This window comes from Crinia signifera, chromosome 4 (assembly GCF_055691185.1).
Source record: "Crinia signifera chromosome 4, ASM5569118v1, whole genome shotgun sequence".
NCBI lineage: Eukaryota > Metazoa > Chordata > Amphibia > Anura > Myobatrachidae > Crinia > Crinia signifera.
Genome location: NC_139220.1, coordinates 241380204 through 241401621, shown reverse-complemented (window position 1 = coordinate 241401621; position 21418 = coordinate 241380204). Strand labels below are relative to the sequence as shown.

The window sequence follows — 21418 nt, the reverse complement described above, 5'->3', positions numbered from 1 at the left end:
TTTCAAATCTAGCCTGTAACATGGCAGATGGGAGCTGATTGGCTGGCTGTTTATCACTCCCCATTTTATCACTTTTTGAAGCTTGATACATCTGGCCCTATTAGAGATTGCGGTACTTGTGAGTTATCCGGGCTCCCGATTTTGGGTGCTTGCGATTTGCATGCGATATCGCATGCGATTTGCTATCCGTTTCATTATTCATCATTACCCCACTATCCCCTTAGCGTGAAGCGTGGCAATCAACGTGAACCCGAAGCGTGGCGAGCGCAGCGGTACGCATCCTCCGACCTTTTCATGCCCTACTATCCACTAGGGCGTGGAGTGAGAATAGAATAGTGTGGCGAGCCACCGAGCCCGAAGCGTGGCGAGCGCAGCGAGGGGACGCGGACACCTTCACAGGTATCCGCGTGCCCTTGCGGGCTTCACAGGTGTCCGCGGGGCTCGCTGCGCTCGCCACGCTTCGGGCTCGCTGCGCTCGCCACACTATTCTATTCTCACTCCACGCCCTAGTGGATAGTAGGGCATGAAAAGGTCGGAGGACGCGTACCGCCGCCCCTTGCGGGCTCGCTGCGCTCGCCACGCTTCGGGTTCACGTTGATAGACACACTTTGGGGATAGTGGGGTAATGAAATGAATAGCAAATCGCATGCTAAATCGCATGCAAATCGCATGCGATATCGCATGCGATCTAGTACCAAAATCGGACGCCCAGATAACTCACAAGTACCGAGATTGCTCCCGGGCTGGTTTGGTTGTGAATTACACAAAATCAGAGCTGCTGGGAAACCATCTCTACCAGCCTGCAGCCACAGAGTTACTGGCTGTAAGCATGGTAATTGCTGGATGGCTGATAGCAGGTGGCAAAACACTGCAGGAAGTTATACATTTTTTACTTAAGTAGGGGCCCCAGTACATTGCTTTGCCTAGGACCCACAATGCCATTAAGACAGCCCTGCATGTTATGAGGTTAAAGTGTACCTATTGCATTGTGCTTTTCATTGTTAAGAATATTTTTCTGAACACAAAATGGCTGCCTCACCTGTGTGAATGATTTTGTACATCTGAAACATAATGCACAACATTCCCAAAATAAATGTTAGGTCTATTTACTGAAAATGACCTAGGTGTTCATTCAGATTTAAATCCGCTCCCCCACATGAACGTTCATGCGGGGGAGTGATGCTTAGCGACTGCGCATAAGCAGTTATGCACATGTGCAGCCACTTGGTGCGTGCCGGCATGGCAAATTGATTATTTGCCGCCCCATTCGCACCTAGCAGTACTGGTGGCGGGCTGCGCCCATGTTAACGGCCAGCATTACATGGGTGTTCCCATGAAAATGCTGGGCGTTCCCACGGTAATTCATCGATGACGAGGGTGCGGGCACCTCCCGCTTCCCGTATAGGGATCTCGCATATCTAAGGCACCAAAGTGTCTTAGATTTGCGTGCGCCTTACAAATCTTTCGATGGTCGGCGACCATCGAATGATTTCCTCCCCGCACGAAGCTGCGATTGGATGTTTATGCTAAGCATCCATTCGTATGTGTGCGGGGGAACTTGGCATGTGAGGGGAGGGGGTGGTGTTTGTGCGGGCGGCATTTAAACTACACGCAAAGCTGCAAATTGAACCTGAATAACCTCCTTAGTTTGTCTGTTTGGAAGGTAGAAATGCTATATCTTGCTATATATTTTTTCCATTAAAAAGAAAGGTTGTGTCCATATCTACAGTATATGGATGCACAAAATACGTATTTGAAAATTGGATAGAATTAATCTAGTTGTGGGAAACAAGTAAAATCTTTGATACCATATAATATAGAAACAATAAAATATTAAGGTTAATTTATGAAACTTGTGGTACTTATATGTTGGGCGCCCACTAAGCTATTTGCTTAGTTTTCCGCGTCCCCTCGCGGGGCTCCCTGCGCTCACCACGCTTCGGGCTCGGTGGCTCACTGCGCTCGCCACACTATATAAAATCAACTCCATGCCGACATGGATAGTGGGGGTATGAGCATACCAACTATAGTGGGCGCCCAACTAACATATAAGTACCAAACTTGCTAATTATTTTTACATTTATTTAAAAGGCGCTACAAATAAATGCTGACTCCCACACCTACTACATTTATTTCAAGAAGATGTATATATCTCCTTAAAACTATACAAAATTCAAATTTTGTTTAAAATATAAAATCCAATATGATTGACTAAACTAAAAAGTAAGAAAAATTGGGTATGACCCTAACTCCACAAATATTCAACAGTTTTTTTTATTTACAGTTTCTGGTATCTGTACTTCCTCTGTTGAAATAATGTATATTAATAACTGATGTATTTCATGCATGAAATTACAGTATGCTGATTCCAAGACCTCCCAGGCCTCTTCTAAGCAAAGTAGTCCTGTTAGGGCAGCACGGACTGTGTAATGCTTAGCATTACTGCCTCACAGCACTGAGGTCATGGATTTTATTCCCAGTACTAACTGTGTGGGGTTTGTATTCTTCCGGTGTTTGTGAACTCCGGGTACTCTGATTTCCTCCCACAATCCAAAAATATACTTGTAGGTTAATCTGCTCCCAACAAAATGAACACTAGTGTGAATATATATATATATGTGTGTGTGTGTACATGTGGTAGGAAATCTAAATTGTAAGCTCCACTGGGGCATGGACTGATGTTAATGGCCAAATATTCTCTGTAAAGCTCTGCGCAATATGTATGTGCTATATAAATAAAAAGTAATGGGCAGTATTCAATGAGGATAATTTGCCCTGTTTCACGGCAAGTTTGTGCTATTTTCGCGTTGGAAGGTGATTTTTTTGGGTCAGAAAGCGAATCACTCTATTCAATGTGCACTTCTCGCCGTCTAAGGCCCTTATTCTGATCGGTGCGGATTTTTCCGCATGCGGTCGTACCGCCGATGGTTTTCCACTGCGCATGTGCAGAGGTTTCGCCGCACGTATTCTTTAGACGCCGCACAGGGGGCGGAGAGGGGCGTGAAGGGCTACTTAGCCTCATTACCCTATGCATACGCCCCGCGTTTCATGGGCGTTCCCATGCAAACGCAGGGCGTATGCATGGTAATGAAGCCGTGACGCATGTGTAGGGGGCGGGCATCTGACATCGCCGGATGTCAGCTGCCCGCCCCCATACATGATTTCATACGGACAAGTGTCCATGTGGTCTAGGGTGGCGGGCGCTGGTGGAGCGTGCGGCCCTGCATTCGATGTTCGGCGACCATCGAATGCAGGGGCTGCTCCCAAGATGGAGGAGGCGTATCCCCGTCCACTTTCATGCGGACCGCCACATATCCGTGTACGGACGGAGGTGGCGATCCGTATGGAAGGCTAGGATTCGCCTGCACGGTCCTGGCCGCATATTCTGATCTGGCCGCACAGATCAGAATAAGGGCCTAAGTGATTTTCACCGTCCCACACCGTGTAGCAAATCGCCATCTTTTCATGGTGTTGTTTTTTTACATTTGGTGTAAAAAAATCAGGAACTTTATTCTGAGAAGGGGCATGCTATTTTTATACATGTGCTTATAGCACATGAATATATATTTAATAAAAAAAATATATATTTTTTTACACAGAGCAGCCAGCAGGGGGCCGAGAGCCGCTCATTAGACATTCATATATTCACTGTACCCGATCATTACATATGCACGATCGGGTGCAGTGAATACCGGGTCCCCTGCTGGCTCACTCGGGGGGCAACCTGTGCTGCCTGGCTCCCGGGGAGCCCACCTCCCCCCCACATAGGTTCTGGGGCAGGCAGGGAGACTTCCATCTCCCTGCCTGCCACCGTCCTCAGGTTCACACTCCCCGTCAGGGGCAGCGAGCCCCTGCGACGTTGAATAGGGGGGACAGCGAGGCTCCGGAACACGGCGGACAGTGGTGAGTGTGCAGCGAATCCTAAACAGGATTCGCTGCACGCCGTCAATATTCTCATTGAATATGGCCCAATGAATAAATTATTCAAAACTCAAGTCAGTGAGTTAGAGAACTACTGTGTCAGGCAATGCAGTGGTTAAGAGGTTCACTTCAGCTCACAAATGTCTTAACTTAAGGCTGAGCCTTTTTTAATGGCATGTATCTGCTATTTGAAAGGTTTTCCATGACTTGTGATAGTTTATTTTATTATAATTGTACTTAAGCAGAATATACATTTTTACATATACTGCAAATTTGGGAAATTCATATTCACTGGATTATTTAATTTTTACTGTTATTACATTCACTTTAATGCCTAGGTTTGTTGACTGTTTGACATTTGATTAAAGGTAGGTCAAAAAGTAACACATTGGCATGTATTCAATGCCGCAGCGAGCGGCCGGCGAGGGGGTTAAACAGCGAGGATTGCTGAAAACCAGCGACGGCCGCTCGCACTATTCAACCTGCTGGGGAAATCTTCGCCATCACAGGACGGCGAGATTTCCCCAAAACAGCGAGACCCGCGGCTACTGCAGAAAACTCACAGTTTTTAGCCACGGGTCTCGCTGCTTCTGGAGCCGCATCCGCCAATTCCCCCTCGCTCAAAAAACGAAGCGAGGGGGAATTGGCGGATGCGGAGGCTGCGTTGAATGCTGTCAGGGTGAGTGGTGACAGCGAGCAGGAAGCCCTGCTCGCTGTCACCACTCGCAAACAGCATTGAATACATACCTATGTGATTGCTATTTTGGTAGAAGGACTTCATCACAAGTGATTGCTTTTGCACAAATGTAGGCCCTTATTCAGATCTGATCACAGTACAGATTTGTTCTCGAAATGGGCAAAACCATGTGCACTGCAGGTGGGGCAGATGTAACATGTGCAGAGAGAGTTAAATCTGGGTGGAGTGTGTTGAAACTGAAATCTAAATTGCAGTGTAAAAATAATGCAGCCAGTATTTATTCTGCACAGAAACAAAATAACTCACCCAAATCAAACTCTCTGCACATGTTACATCTGCCCCACCTGCAGTGCACATGGTTTTGCCCATTTCGAGAACAAATCTGTACTGTGATCAGATCTGAATAAGGGCCTTTGAATAGATAGTCAAAATCTCTTATCTGAATAAGGGCCGAAATGTCTTATCCGTCTCTTTGTGATCTGCACTATTTCTGAGTTGGTCCGTATCCAGATGATGCTTTGTAAGCTGTATTAATATGTCAGGAAGTGAAGATGAAGCTTATAATGGGAATGTTTGCATGTCATTACCCATGATCCTTTAAAACAGTCTGCAAATCTCACATGTCTTAATCTACTATATTACTAGCATGCTCACTTTTCAATGCATAAAGCAATGTCTCTGTCATTTACTTTTTTTTATCTGACATAGTAAAAAAAAGTATTGTGACTTGAGTTGCCACATGGCAGTATTGTGTTGCTATCAATATTACACTGTTCTATTTTGAAGAAAAGTTGAAGAAGAAATGTGACCTAGAAACATAATGCGTGTGAGTATCTAAATTGATAGGTGTGCACATGAAAAACTATCGCACAGTTACTTATATCACTTTTTCTTCAGACTAGCCAATGGCATTTGCTAATGACATCTAATATGGGCATATTATTGATCTGAATCAAGTTTAAAGTGCAGCTGTTGACTAAACATAGAATTCCTTGGCCATGACCCTGGTTCTTCGAGAAGTAGTAGACTGTATTTTACTACTACAAAATGGCTCCCAACTTTGTTATGAGACAACAGGTGCACGGTAAAAGCTAGCCATTGATGAGGTGTAAATATAATTTTCTTTTTTTCCTCCTATGCTACAGCGTTGCAGTTGTAACAATCCTCCTAAAAGCCAGCTTTTTTTTATTTTTACGATTGGTGGTTCTTATGTATGCCTCATATAAAATCATGAATTGTTCTAATACCGAAGATCTTTGAGTCTGAATAAAGTTCTTTCAATTCAAAGAATTTAAAGCATAGAGTTATATGTAGAAGTATTTTTGGAGTACTGCTGGCCATAAAATGAATGATAATCATTCAGGTCAGCCAATGAAAAAAATGCTCTAAACTATTATTGCTCAGTGTATACACATGGAAGACAAATCACAGAATGAAAACTGTCAGGATCATTTGATTTGATTATGAAACCTGTAAGGTCATCGTTCAGCCACTTCTGTGTTTCGTAGTGAGGCATGCCTCCATACACCTTACAATATATTTAGGCACAGCTATTCGTTCCATCGTTCGCCTTGTGTCAGTTCGGAGTGATGTAGGGGCATTTCCTAAATGATCTAGTGAGATCGCTTAGAAAATGCCCATAAATTGCTCCGTGTGTAGGCCCCATTAGTGGTGTGCTATGGCAATGAGAGTGAAAGACCAAACCAGAAGCATCCTAGCAGACTAAAAAAAAAAGCTAGCAAATGTTGCTATTTGTTTCAGCTCAAAGTGGATGAGACAAATGATAAGTAAAGCATTAGAGATAACAGCGTGGGTCTGTTTTTTCCATATGTTTGTCTAGTAAAGTTTGGAAATGTTCTTTTACCAAATTCCATAAAATTTTGTCTGCTTGTTAGATCTCTTAATCATAATGCCCATTGTTTACAACAGCCACCAATTGTGTGTATTCTTTTATTTTTTATGGAAATTAAAAGATTTCAAAGGATTTGTAACCGTGTAATTAGCAGGGACTTTCATCCGGCTCCCTGCGCTCCACAATTGAGTTTCAGAATGGCAACAAGTTCATTGCACATGTAGCTATATAAACCCAGGCAGATTTGCCATGGTTCATACAATACATTAAAGAAATCTACAGTATCAGCGTTTTCTGATTTAGCCATTTATTTCTTCAGATTTTCTTTTTTGATTTTTTTTTTTAATGTGTTCTTACATAAATACAGTATTTTTGCAATCTGTTGATTTGTCATCTTAAAGACATTCAAAGACGCAGTGGTGTTTGCAGGTCCTTCAATAACTGAAACCTAAGTAGCCCTAAAGTCATGCAGCATGGTTGTCTGTGTTGAGATGCCAGAACCAAGTATCCTGCATACTAGATCACAGATGCAGGCTGTGACCCATCCATAAAATGTGCACATTCACAGGTCAACGATAACCGCTCAACTGCTTAAAGATAATAGTAGCGTACATCTCTGAATCAGGCCCATTGTTCTATAGGAATGTATATCACGTCTACCTATAAGTTGGCGTTCCCATGGGTTGTCCCTGTCCCCACTGCCGTCCGGCCCGCCCCGATGTATGTCAATAGCTCGGCGACTATGCAAGTCGCCAAAGCCGTTCGCAAGGGAGGCCTGCACATGCGCATAATAGACCATGTCCCAAAAACATTAGGACGGGGCCAAGCTCGCTGTACTGCCTGGAGATCAGAATCACCCCCAGTGTGTCCAAACGGGTGTGGTGTAGGGGTCCGACGTCGGGATCCCGACTGGCCGGACCCAGACAGCATGGCGAGTGCAACAAAGCCCCACCTATTCTATTCTCCCTCTATGGGGGTTGTGGACCCCCACAAGGGAAAATAGCCAAGGGCCGTCAGGAACCCGGCTGTCAGTGTTTTGGCATTCCCGACATCGGGTGAATGCCTGTGTCGGGACCCCGTCCGGCACCCGTCCAAACACTATTCACAATACTCCTAAATACACTCTAATTAACTTATCATAATTAACCTACCGTATTTATCGGCGTATAACACGCACTTTTTTCCCCCTGAAAATAGGGGGAAAAGATGGGTGCGTGTTATACGCCGATATGCGTGCTATACGGCGGTAATTTCACCCGGCGGGTACCTGTAATGCCTGTAATGCCGGGTGTTGCTGTTATGCGCGTTGCTGTCATCCACGGGACGCCTACTAATCGCGCGTTCTCTGCTGCTGCTGCTCAGCGTCGGGTCCTCGCAGCAGCAGCACGCTTAAAACTCCTCCCTGTCATCCACGGGGCGCCTACTAATCGCGTGTTCTCTGCTGCTGCTGCTGCTGCTGCTCACCGTCGGGTCCTCGCAGCAGCAGCACACTTAAAACTCCTCCCTGCACAGTGACTCCTTCCTCCCTGGCTACAGCAGCGTCATCAGCCTTCCCAAGCGCTGGCTGTAGCCTGGAGGAGGAGAAGGATTTCTGTGCTAACTGTGCTGCCCTGCTTCTGTTATTCAAGGTGGATTTTTTTTTTCTTTTACAGATAATCAATTATGTTAATAAACACTGTAATAAAGTTTTTATTTAGAAATCCCCTCTTAAAATGAAGGTGCGTGTTATACGCCGGTGCGTGTTATACGCCGATAAATACGGTATATAGAGTAGTGAAGTGAAAATGGATTCTACTATTAGGCACAATCAATGTTTAATGTATGTAAAAATCATTGCAAATAATATCCGTTTAAAAACGAAGTTCCAATGTCACCACTTATAATTGTTCATTAGGAAAGCTGGTGGTGTACAAGGAAAATGCACATGTACTAAAAATATGAAGTCACCTTTGATTTCTAAGGCCTGACGATCTGCGTTCATGGGACTTCCCACCGTGGCTGCTATCCTTCTCAATTATAGTACAATGTACATTATCCTTTATTATAGCGCATTTGCAAAATATGTCACAGTGAAGACATTTCAGCTCTCAAAATCCACAGACACCAATTTTTAATAGCTGTAGAATTGGCTTGGGTGAGATCCAAATCTCATTACTCAGTGGAAAAAGTTTTGTTCTGTCCACAAATAATTGCCTCTCTTTTAAATCTGTAGATTATCTTTAAAAAAAAAAAAAAATGTTGTATTTCTTGATTTCCTTGAAGAAGGAAATAAGTACAGAATGATGGATTGCATTTAGGTGTTCTAAATTTATCTTTCCTGTTCCCTTATCCTCTGATCATGTTGCCGGTTTTATGGAAAGTCCGCTTTGTAATAATAAGTGTATTTTCCGACTCTATACTTTCTTTTTCAGCAGTTTGGATAAATTTATTAAACATTAGTTTGTGGGCTTAAACTGAACAGAATTTGCAAAATATATATATTTTGTTTGCTCTCAGTATGTTTAAGGTAATATTTCTAAAAATAAAAAAGTGCTGTACTATCAGTTTAGTAAGCTGTCTGTTTTAGGGCCTGATTCCGGTTAACTCAGTAAGCTGCAATGAGAGCCCGCCCTGCCGAAAATCCACACTTCCGCCACCACAGAGTCCCCTTGCTACCATGCGAAAATGTGCTGGGACGAATGTGTCCCCAGCACACATCCGACCGCTTTAGCGATGGGAACGCCCAGCGTTGGAAGCCATGAAATGCCAGGTGGTCCCATGGCCCGACCCCTGTCCTCGCCGACGTTCGCAAAGGGGAGCTGCACATACGCACAAAAGACCATGCGCATGCTCCGAACCCTAAACAGCCGAATTAGGCCGCGTCCAAATGGATTAGAATGACCCCCTTAAAGCTGTCCACACATGTAACAGTTTTGTTCTCACAACTGGTTCAGTGCACAGTTGAATGCCAGTCGGCTGCAATTGACAAGTTGTATTGTACTACAGTATATGACTTAGATGAAAATACCTTTTTATCTCCACAGATATGATGGTATGACAGTGATATTTTTTCTTTTAACAATAGACGTCACGTGTGAATTTGCAACTTCTTTTTTTTTTTTTTGATAAGCTGCCTTTAACCATATGTATTTTGAACAGTTTCTCAGTGCAATAGAAAATGGAACAGATTATAAACATTTTTATGCAATATGTCATTTTCCTTCTAGACAAATCAGTTGTGAAGACGCTACAACAGTTGGTGCCTGGAGTCAACACTTCATGTTAATCAGTAAGTATGATTCTTTCCCATATGCCTTTGCTTCAAAAAACCTGGTGATTAAAGTCACTGTTATTTAGTCAGTCACAAAAGGGTTACATGGATTGCGGGAAGGAAGCTACTTAAATTTTTCCATTTAGCAAAGAGCAATATTGCTGTACAGTGTCTGAAGCCTCGCTCTATTACTGACAATAAAGTATGGCTAATACAGCATATTCAACAGTGCTGCTTATTCCTTGGTGGCCAGAGGAAATATTGGGCTGGTCCTTTGTGGGCAAGTTATGTTACCTTGTTCACCAATCTTTTGCATATTAAGGTGGAGAGGATTTTTCAGGAGATCTTGTCTGTAGTTTTAACTACTGAGTTATATTATATTATGTTTATAAGTGTTGATGCTACAGCAATATAAGGTATTTATATTATTGTCATATATTATTCCAAAAATTATTGAATTCCATGACTAATGATGGCTACATTAGCAGAGCTGGTCATACATTCTGATTGCCAAATATCTAATGGGCTCTACACATGGGGTGAACGGAGGGAATGAGTATTTTGAACAATGCTGCATCGCTCAGCACACAGCGCTGCACAGCGCTGTGTGCTGAGCCATGTGTCAGGGGCAGTGTTCTTCGCTGAGAACACAGACCCCAACTGATTAATAATCTGCATACGGGTTGTTAATCATCCCCAGATACAGACCCGCGGTGCCGCACATTTACATTGCTGTGAACACTACACACACAGTGATATTCAGGCATTTTCTGAGCGATTTAGTGAAATTATTTCGGTACTTGTTTCCTAGCACGGCCACAATCGCATTGATCTTGTGCCCTTAATAGTGGTATGCGATGGCCCCCGACGCGATGGACCCGATTTCCCATTGAAATGCATTGAAAAGTTAAAAAATCGCGTCGGTCGCGTCGAATGTGGCTAAATAAGCATTAAATGGTCCTGACGCGATGCCCCCGATTTCCCATAGGGAACAATGTTAAATGGCTTAATTTACCCAAATCAACAGGGAACAATGTTAAATGGTCCAGAAACCCCCAAAAACACCCCTGAACAGTGAAATGGCCCCCCAAAATTAGTTAACGCCACCCCACGATCAACGTGAACCCGAAGCGTGGCGAGCGCAGCGGTACGCGTCCTCCGACCTTTTCATACCCCCACTATCCACGTCGGCGTGGAGTTGAGAATAGAATAGTGTGGCAAGCGCAGCGAGCCACCGAGCCCGAAGCGTGGCGAGCGGACGCGGATACCTTCACAGGTAAACGTGTCCCCTCGCGGCCTTCACAGGTGTCCGTCACGGACACCTGTGAAGCCCGCGAGGGGACGCGTATAACTGTGAAGGTATCCGCGTCCCCTTGCGGGGCTCGCTGCGCTCGCCATGCTTCGGGCTCGCTGCGCTCGCCACACTATTCTATTCTCAACTCCACGCCGACGTGGATAGTGGGGGTATGAAAAGGTCGGAGGACGCGTACCGCCGCCCCTCGCGGGCTCGCTGCGCTCGCCACGCTTCGGGTTCACGTTGATCGTGGGGTGGCTTTAACTAATTTTGGGGGGCCATTTCACTGTTCTGGGGTGTTTTTGGGGGTTTCTGGACCATTTAACATTGTTCCCTGTTGATTTGGGTAAATTGAGGCATTTAACATTGTGGGGTGTTTTGGGGGGTTTCTGGACCATTTAACATTGTTCCCTGTTGATTTGGGTAAATTGAGGCATTTAACATTGTTCCCTATGGGAAATCGGGGGCATCGCGTCGGGACCATCGCATGCGATTTTTTAGCACGCATGCGATGCGACCGATAAGATTTTTTTACCTGCGATGCCCCAGATTAGAATCGGTGTGGCCGTGCTAGGAAACAAGTACCATTATTTCAAATCGCTCAAAAAATGCCTGAATATCACTCCGTGTGTAGGGGCCATAAGATTGTACCACTTTGTCCATGGGATTGGACCTTGTGGTGACCAATGGTAGAGTAGATTGAGGTCTTCAGATTGCCAGATCGAGCAAGACACATCGCTGCTTAGCCTAATATTCTTATTGCTGCCAATAACCTAGTTGCCTAAAAGAAGAAACCAGGACTTTGACTATAAAAAATAAATAAGTGTGTGTGTGTGTGTGTGTGTGTGTGTGTGTGTGTATGTATGTGTATGTATATATGTGTGTGTGTGTGTGTGTGTGTGTGTGTATACAGTATATGTGTGTGTATTTATTTATTTATTTACACACAGTTTATATACAAATAGTGTCTTTCCTGACATATATTCTTTCGGACAAGAGATTTTATACCCCTTTCACACCGCACTTGTTAAACGGTATATTGCTGTTTTTTTTTCACATTTCAACACGTTTAAGGCTGCAGTGGGAAAGCATCAGAGTTAATTTACCGGTTAAAGATAACCAGTATTTCAAAACGTTTAAAAAGCAGAGTCCTACACGTTTCAGAGCCGTTTTTTGCAATGTGAATGGCTCTGACGGTATTTAGTAAAAACAACAGATTGCAGACCTGTGATAGGCTGTCCCCTGCATTCTGCCTTGAAACGTGTTCAGGGGATTAAACGGGTTGACAGATGTGAATGGTACTTAAACAGTATTTAAAACGGTAATCTACTGTAATGTGAAGGCTCAGACCCATTTTAAATTTTAAATACCGTTTCAAAATAGCGGTTTTTGAAACGTTTTTGCAGTGTGAAAGCGGTATAATACAGCTCAGCTTCCAACATCTGTCATTTATAGTAGAGGGTACATTGTTTCTTATACTATACAACACTAGACTGAAGACCTCAGAATCCATTGTTTCTACCGATATTTTTTAAAGTATATATTCATATACTAACAACGCTTTCGTATTCTGCATAATATTGATAATCTTGCTTTTTTTTATTGTAGCGTTACATCATTATACTTAAGACTCCTGTATTATATGGCAAAAGGAATTCCCTATTGTAAATAAGACTATTACAGCTCAGCTTTGAGTTCTGTATTTGGTATAATAGACCTTTCTGAGCAGAATGCTGTGGCAGTGACATGGAATGTTCATACCCTGTCTGTCTCTCAGTCTGCATTTCCCGGTCTCTCCGTCTTTGTCTATCAGTCTGTATTTGTCTGTCTGTGCTTTGCCTTGTATTAATATGGAAGTATTTGTTAATCACTAAAATTCCACCCCCACTTGGGCAGCTCTTCCTTGGCCCATTTTAAAAGCAGAAAGTAGAAGCATAAGGAAGAAAGGAAGTATTAGCATTGTCGTTTTGATTGGCATTGCCTCTAGAAGAGAGGTTATTTCATTTGGCTGTTTCTTTTCAGGCAGTCATTCCTTTATGTACACACTATTCATCTGGGTACAGTTCTCTATTCAAAATGCTTTTTCTTTTTTCATTCCTTTCTTTCCCTCCCTTTCCCCCTCCTTTCTTTTCATGACTCCCTTTTGTGTTTTCTCTCCCCCTCTCCAGACTGCATTTTCTTTTCTTTTAATATTCTCCCTGTGTTCAGTGCTTTATTTGGTTTCTTATACTTGGTTGCTCACTCTCGCTCTCACTTTCCCTCGCTCTCACTTTCCCTCGCTCTCACTTTCCCTCGCTCTCACTTTCCCTCGCTCTCACTTTCCCTCGCTCTCACTTTCCCTCGCTCTCACTTTCCCTCGCTCTCACTTTCCCTCGCTCTCACTTTCACTCGCTCTCTCGCTTGCTCTCTTGCTCTCTCCCTCGCTCTCTCCCTCGCTCTCTCCCTCGCTCTCTCCCTCGCTCTCTCCCTCGCTCTCTTGCTCTCTCCCTCGCTCTCTTGCTCTCTCCCTCGCTCTCTTGCTCTCTCCCTCGCTCTCTTGCTCTCTCCCTCGCTCTCTTGCTCTCTCCCTCGCTCTCTTGCTCTCTCCCTCGCTCTCTTGCTCTCTCCCTCGCTCTCTTGCTCTCTCCCTCGCGCTCGCTCTCTCTCTCGTTCTCTCTCTCTCGTTCTCGCTCACTCTCTCGTTCTCGCGCTCGCTCTCGCTCTCTCCCTCGCGCTCTCGCTCTCTCCCTCGCGCTCTTGCTCTCTCCCTCGCGCTCTTGCTCTCTCCCTCGCGCTCTTGCTCTCTCCCTCGCGCTCTTGCTCTCTCCCTCGCGCTCTTGCTCTCTCCCTCGCGCTCTTGCTCTCTCCCTCGCGCTCTTGCTCTCTCCCTCGCTCTCTTGCTCTCTCCCTCGCTCTCTTGCTCTCTCCCTCGCTCTCTTGCTCTCTCCCTCGCTCTCTTGCTCTCTCCCTCGCTCTCTTGCTCTCTCCCTCGCTCTCTTGCTCTCTCCCTCGTTCCCTCGTTCTCTCGCTCTCTCTCTTTCGCTCTCTCTCTCGCTCTCTCTTTCGCTCTCGCTCTCTCTCGCGCTTGCTTGCTCTCTCTCTTGCTCTTGCTCGCTTGCTCTCTCTCTTGCTCTTGCTCGCTTGCTCTCTCTCTTGCTCTTGCTCGCTTGCTCTCTCGCTCTTGCTCGCTTGCTCTCTCTCTCTCTTTTGCTTGCTCTCTCTCTCTTTTGCTTGCTCTCTCTCTCTCTTGCTTGCTTGCTCTCTCTCTTGCTTGCTTGCTCTCTCTCTTGCTCTCTCTCTCTTGCTCTCTTGCTCGCTCTTGCTTTCTATCGACTATTTCTTTGGTGATGTCTGGGGGACAGGAAAGAGAAACTAGATATACTGAAAATTTCTATCAATGAGAATTCAGGAGGAAACAATTCAACATTTCCCAGAGTGAATTTACTCTCTTATGGTGAATTGCTTTGGAAATATTCAATAATATAATAAAGGTTTGTATTCTCCTAGTCAGAAAGTTGTGTACCCAGCCTAATGGTGTGTCCACACAAGCCCATACGGCGACCGCCGATATCGATTTATATCGGCAGCCAGCGCTGTGCCGGCATCAGGAAAGTACGACATAGCAGGGTGGAGGAGAGGAAGCGGCCCTTGTTCCGAGATAATTTTTATTTCTACATCCAATTCTGATGCCGTGCATCGGAATCGAAACGAGATTAGGTGCTTCATATCATGCACTATGTGCTATGCGGTTTTGACTATATAGTCAAAATTGATAGTTCAAATCGTATCGTGTGTAAACAGCATTTGAGAGAAAAAGTGCATATCATGGGAATCCATATGTTGCAAAAAAGCATAGGTGTATGGGGTCACATCTGTATAGTAATATACAATTGTGCAAAATGTCATGCTACATGTACAAGATACCGCAGACTACACAACTTATGTATACTGAGACAAAAACAGAATTAACTGTTTTTGAACAACATTTGCTGAGGTAAATTTGCTCTAATTAGTTAGGCTCATTTCCTACAGCAGAGCTAAAACCTATTTTTTTTTTTATAATGAACTGGATGGCTAATTTGATCAGATCCAATCCTGGTTTTCATGGACAGGAACTGAGCAGCTGCATTAACTCTTGAGGTCGCACTTTTGTAACCACAATATCCTCACACAATGCTTTCCTCATGTTATGTCTCTTTTTGCGATTGGCTAATCTCAATGGATCCACTGTTGTAATTAACTTAGAAATTGTTAATAATATATAATGTAGTTGCCTACAATGAAATTACTGCTACGTTCATAAAAACATATATGAACTTCCGGAAATAGAGCTTACGTACAGTATAGTGCTGTAGTCATTGCTAGCATTTTTTTAAATGTTTCATCTGGTTCTCAAGCCCCACTACCTGGTTCTGTAAATTGTGTCACTCCGAAGGCCCCCCCCCCCCATTGGCTGAACACGCAGGTCGATATAGGCTATATAATGCATTTTCAGCGGCGTCCCAGTGACATCTCTGAGCGTTGTCGTTAACAATATCATTCAGTGTGCATCCACAATATAGTCCGCCCGCTGATCATCTAGTGCCAATGTTCTCAACTTAGGTCCTCAAGGAACCCCAGCAGTTCACAATTTCTAGGTCTCCACACAGAATCACAAGTGAAGTAATTAGCTCCACCTGTGGATCTTTTAAAATGTGTCGGTGAATAATGAGTGCACCTGTGCACCTGCAGGGTGACCTGGAAATGGCTCACTGTTGGGGATCATTGAGGTTGAGAACCACTGATCTAGTGTGTACAGCATTGTGCATGCTTTAATTATTTTATGGATATACATAGATTGATTGATAGATTTTGCTATTGAATGTTCTTTTGAACCTGTAGTGTGGACTCTATATTTAATAATTCTGTATACGAACAAAATCTGGGAAGCTCAAAATGGCATCCATTGATAGACTCATGGCTGCGTAAAGCCCTCCCAATATCTACTGCACAAAAATAACTACTTCAAGGTCATTGCAGGGATAACTGATGGTTGGTACAGGTGTTTTAGCATGTTAGTATGAGATTAGCATGCCCTGAAACTTGAAAAACCGGTGTATAGCTGTGAATATTTACAGGGAAGTAAAAACAGGATATTGTTAACCTTCCAACGTTTTGCAATTTTTAAATAGGTTAAATACAAACCTTTAAACTTTTGGAAGAAGTAAATCATCATTTCATGCACCTCCCAACTCTTCCTTCTTCCCGACATGCATGTAAATCTGGGTGTAATTTGGAGCTTGGAATTGCGGCGAGTTAGAGTACTTATTAATAAAGAGACCTTTCCATAGCAGTATCTGAGTATCCTCTTTATTTTCCTGACTTGGTTTTAAGTCTTTCCCAATGACTGATGAAACTAGTCAAACTGGATATATGTACTCATACCTACAAAGTGTATTCCCTAAAATAGAAACAAACAACATTATTGTTATTAGTACAATTACCTCCGTTTCATAATTCACAGTTGATCTTACAAGCCAAGACAAGTTGTTCTGGAATTGGCTCCCATTTGACATACATAAAGTACAATTGTATTTAATTGGGTGATGAAGGCTACAAAACATGCTTTGTTAGTGATTCACAGACTAGTGTAGACAAAATCCCCATACACACTAGTCGATGACTATATATTTAACTACAGTATATTGGCTGCGGTCGGCCAATATGGTCCGCACACACTGAATGATATCGGCCGCTGATATCTTTCAGTGCGGTCACTGGGACCCGCTAAACATGCAGTTTGTTTGGCTGTATCGTCAATTTAACCTGCATGTTCTGCTGACATCAATTGTCATTAACGACGTGCTGGAGTGCGCATCGTTAACAATATTAAGTATACACACTAGACCAGGCATGTCCAAACTATGGCCCTTCAGCTGTTGTGAAGCTACAAGTCCCATCATGCCTTGTCACAGTTTTGCTAAAACTATGGCAGCGCATGCTGGGATGTGTAGTTTCACAACAGCTGGAGCGCCATAGTTTGGACATGCCTGCACTAGACGATATAGTGAAAGATATCGCTCAGATGCCCCTTTGTGAGCAATGTCTTTCACAATATCCTTTAGTGTGTATGGGGCTTAACAGGCCATGGATAAATCCTTAACCCCATATGGGGATCTACTTCAGATCATCGCTTACTTGTGCTGATTTCTTAAAGGAGAAAATGTTCTTCATTAGCCATACAGACTCCATTGTTTAGCAGTATGATCAAAAGTATAAATAGACTGTAAAGTTGAAGCACTACATCTCCCATCAATAAATGTGCCCTCTGTCACACTACACTACACAGATCTTTCTCACATGAATCTCTGGGTTGTAGATGTGTGTTGCCTCTTCTCTTCAACTTTGTGCCTGTCAGCAAGGACAATGTTCGATAATGATACATACTCATACCGGAGATCAGCAGATGGACGCAGAGGCTGATGCAGTTTTGCAGATATAGATGGTGAGTGTTTTTCACTGCACATGCTGTGGAGCTGAGAGTAGGCATTTTATGGGAAGCTGTGGTAATGGGGCATGTAGGCGAAGCTCAGTACTGCTATTGACAGTTTTGATTCATGCAAAGATACACTGGTTAAGGTAGAGCTCTCTCATCATGGAAGCGCACTGATATTAATGACATTTATGAAACCAAGTATATGGTTAGGGACGGTGTGGTCGCCTACATAGGTGCAGCTCCACATATGGACGAGTATACTTCTTGTGACTTCCACCAATGTGTGTTGATCTCTGTTGCAGTCCCATAGTGTTTGCAGCACTGCTTGGTATACTGACTCATTTCATTCCTTCCCGCGTCCTCTCTCTCCTGTTGCATGCATACAACAAGTATACTTGGGGGCATTTTTGCTCTTAATCCACTGCAGTATATGGGGTAAAATTTAAGAGGATGAGATATTCAGAAAGTGAGAGATTTGGTAAGAAACAATTTCAGCCAAAAGGTTTACCACCCCACCCTTAATAACCAGTCTAAGGGGTGTATTCAATCTCCCACCGCTATTTCCGATGGGGGAAATAGCGACGGGGCCCTATTCAATAGTGTATTTCCCGACAGCATTGAACAGGGATCTTGGCAGAATGGGCCAGACTTTAGAAGCAGTCGGGCCTGTTCTGCCGAGAACGGACGTTGATTGTTGAACTCATGACCGCAGCTCAAAGATCCATGGGAGAATCTCGCGACCGCGCCCCTTTTTGGCGTTCGGCAGGCGGGTCATTGAATTCCACCTGCGGACTCACCGTCTAGCCAACTGGGAACAGGACATGGTCACAGCTGTCAGACCAGCCCGAAAGACGTGACCCGGTATTGAAGATCTCCCCCTAAATACGGGACATGATGTTTATAAGAGTTATCTTTATGAACATCGTCTTTAACAGATTTAATAATCCCAGTGATTTCTAGATTTGATTAACCTTTTCCTGTATTCTACATATTTATTACACCCCCTCAGCACAAGAGTTTTGTGTTAATAAGAACAGATTGCATCAGGGCAAGTTGGCCACACCCCCTGTGATATCAGGGAACCGGTTCTGTTTCGGATAAGTGTGTAGGTAGCTGCTGTCAGCTTTGCAGGTGCTCGTTCTGACTACTACTTACTATTAGAAGTGTCTTGCCTAATGTGTGTGGCCAAACTGGACACCAAGTGCAGGATGACATCATTAAACAAAGTGTCCAGAAGTGTATATGTAAGATGTATCATAGGTCATGATGAAGCCAAGTAATGATGTCACAAATTAAATGTATGACCGAACAAATGTGACCGATGCAAGATGCCTGCACTGTACGTATCTTATGACAGGTTCACACAGCTCTGCTTGGTTCCCTGATTTATTGATTCTTGTTTTTTTTTTTTTTTTTTTAAGTATATTTAATGAAATTACACATTTCCTTTTTTGTGTAGTTTCCATTTATTTTACTGTAAATATTTAGTTGAATAATAAATAAAAAAATGTCATGTAAAGAACATAATTTCTGTACCTATGTTTATGTATTGGTTAATAATAATAGTGTTATTCAGCATGAAAGCCTCAATTAAATGAAATTGAATTATATACTCCAAGGCTATTATGGTTGCTATATGTCCCAGTCTTTGGTACACCCCAAATGTCCTGGTTTCATGAGGAGGGTCGACAAAAAAGGGTGACCACTCTGTCAAGTGGCAGCTGCTGTCACTGAGGACAGAACAGGTTGTGCAGGAGTGTATGACGTGTCTGCATGGTCTTGTGGTCCTCAACTCTCTGCCGCAGTGTCCAGGCATGCACCACACATTCACCAGTCAGGAGCCCTCAGCAGACTAAACTATGGAGAAGAACTAACAGAATCTCCACTGTAACACTCCACCATCTTATTTTTTGGAGGTTCTCTCATTATCGATTTTATATTGGTATACCTATAAACATCATAAGTATGTGCAACCCTATTCCTAGTGTACTGTATGCTATTTGCTTGGTATGTCCCAGGTGTGGAATCACCCAGCTCTGTAAATCAGTTCATAGTTTACAGTCAATATTGTGATGCACACCTCCTGCTGTCTTACCTATACTGGTGGCTTGCAGAACAACTTCGGAACCCTCATTCATTTTTACATTTCTCTTAAAATGTTCTATTTTTGAAATACAGGGGACATTGTATTGCCTGTATTTCATATGAGGGATTTGGAATTCCTATACCGATTCTGTGTAAATGCACCCATTACATTTATTTTTTTAAACCACCATAACAGTCTATTTTCGTGAGTGTGATGGAAGTTGATCACATCTGCAGAAAGATAAATTGACAAATCTATCGTAAAACAATCTGTTAAGACCTGTCCTTACTACCCAATACATGCGCAGTGGGAGAAGAATTTCGTACCATGATCCCTTGAACATCTCCGACTCCCACTGCTCAGTGAGGGGCATATTCTAGCCTAGCTGTAGAGGAGAAGGACACACTTGGAACGCATATGCAGAAGTGATAGTGAGGGAGCAGCTTGGGACAAAGCATAGGACAGAGATTCCTCTACTTGGGTGTAAATATATAAGGTTTGTGTGTGGAATAGGAGTGTGACTGTTCTGATGTACAGATGCCTTAGTGTGTTTTGTGTATATATATCAGAGCACACCCAAGAGTTGCATATGTATCTTCTAAAACTGCTCCTTTTGTGATGTAATAGGGTGAAACAGACTCAGAGGAATTTTCAAATAGATCTATCGTAAATCACAAACTGGAAAAAAAAAAAGTTTCCTCATCTCTCTGTTAGGGATTCAAGTGTTTTGCGAGCCGTCAGCCATTTCAAGTATCACTCTGTCCGGGCGCACACAGCCACTAGTGCTGACATTACTGTTGTTATTTCCTCACAGTACAAATTCCAGCTCTGCTGGGCTTAGTACATATAGAGATGTGGTAAAAACCCTCAAAACAAGGTTTTTACAGCATTTTATTTTTGGTACATCCCACCTTCAAGAGTAACAGGGCAGCCTGTTACACAAGTGCATGCATTATCCATTTGTGTGCATCTATATTTATTGACCACCTAGGTCGATTCATGGCATTACATTGGCAATTTCAGTGCTTTACAGGTCCACTTAGCAAATGACTCCTATAGCCTGGCAACCATTATACCTCTTATAACACCAAATACATACAACTTGGCTTCAATCTAAAAAGGATGTGTACATGCCATTTTCTCATGTGCATAGGGATCTACCTATTCAGATTCAGCCCTTATGATTTCAGCTCTGTCAAGCAATTCCTTATAGATATACTGTAAATAATTCTAAAGGAAATAGATTTTATTCATGGAGAAAAACCGTTTCACATTTATAAGTTAAATATAACCTAAGCAGAGTTAGGAATTGTTCTTTTCACCTGTGCACACTCACAAGGAGAAGCTGTGCAAGAAGTTGTGTTGAATTGTGTGTGTGTTTAAAGCTGTGCCTGGTGAGTGGAGAAACAGAAGGCAGAAAGAGATTAAAGTGAAAGACAATGACGGAGAGGTTTAAATGCAAGCAGAGATGTGGAGATAGATGAAAGGGGAAAAAAAAGAGAAAGATAACAGGGGAGAAAGAGGCGCGAGGGATCCACACAGAAGTAAGATAGCTGTTGCCTGGGAAACGAAAAGAATGAGAAAGAAGGACTGAGGGAGGTATGGAAAGAAGAGATGGCTGGAATATGTCTGCGGGTGGGGGCAGGAGTGACTTGCAAGTGCCTAAGCTTTTAGAATAAAACAAAAAAATGGAAGAATCTCCTAAAATCGTAAATAGGAAGACGAGCAACTCATCCACGTTACCCTCGCTAAGAAGAAGAAAGATGAATCCCTTTTACACATACCTGTATGGACAGACACACACTATCAATGCCCAAAACCTGATAAACATGAGACAGTGTTCCCTGTAGCATTGCTTTGCAGC

General features: G+C 43.4%; 1 protein-coding gene across 7 annotated transcripts in view; it reads left to right on the top strand.

Moving 5' to 3' along the window:
* The window catches only part of ZNF710 (zinc finger protein 710), an 80649-nt gene that overhangs the window by 10352 nt on the left and 48879 nt on the right, over window positions 1-21418 (top strand). For all 7 annotated transcript variants that reach the window (XM_083184147.1, XM_083184143.1, XM_083184145.1 and 4 more), the window contains exon 2: window positions 9677-9738. The gene's annotated coding sequence lies outside the window, so the exon portion shown is untranslated. The remainder of the gene's footprint in view (window positions 1-9676; window positions 9739-21418) is intronic.